This window comes from Meleagris gallopavo, unplaced genomic scaffold (genome assembly GCF_000146605.3).
Source record: "Meleagris gallopavo isolate NT-WF06-2002-E0010 breed Aviagen turkey brand Nicholas breeding stock unplaced genomic scaffold, Turkey_5.1 ChrUn_random_7180001908570, whole genome shotgun sequence".
Taxonomy (NCBI): domain Eukaryota; kingdom Metazoa; phylum Chordata; class Aves; order Galliformes; family Phasianidae; genus Meleagris; species Meleagris gallopavo.
Genome location: NW_011171547.1, coordinates 8737 through 9178, shown reverse-complemented (window position 1 = coordinate 9178; position 442 = coordinate 8737).

The following is a 442-nucleotide window of genomic DNA, read 5'->3' as shown; positions in this document are numbered from 1 at the left end:
CAGCACACGTGGATGCACCCCATCAGGTCCCATGGACTTGTGGACCTTAGTACTGCCTAGGTGCCTCACGCACATCCTCTTCCTGACTAAAGGGAAGTCTCCCACTTCCCCAGACCCTCTCCCTAACCTCCAGGGTGTGGGATTCCTGCGGGAGAGCCTTTTCACTGAAGACGGAAGTAAAGAAGGCATTCAGTATCTCTGCCTTCTCAGCATCCCCCTTTACGACGAACCCCCCCCTCACTTAGTAAGGGGCCCACATTCTCTCTAGTTTTCCTTTTGCTGTTAACATACTTGAAGAAGCCTTTTTTATTATCCTTTATCACTTTAGTTAGATTCAATTCCAGACGGGCTTTAGCCTTCCTTGTTGCATCCCTGCAGGCCCTGACTACATTCCTATATTCTTCCCAAGTGGTCAGACCCTTTTTCCACATTTCATGGACCT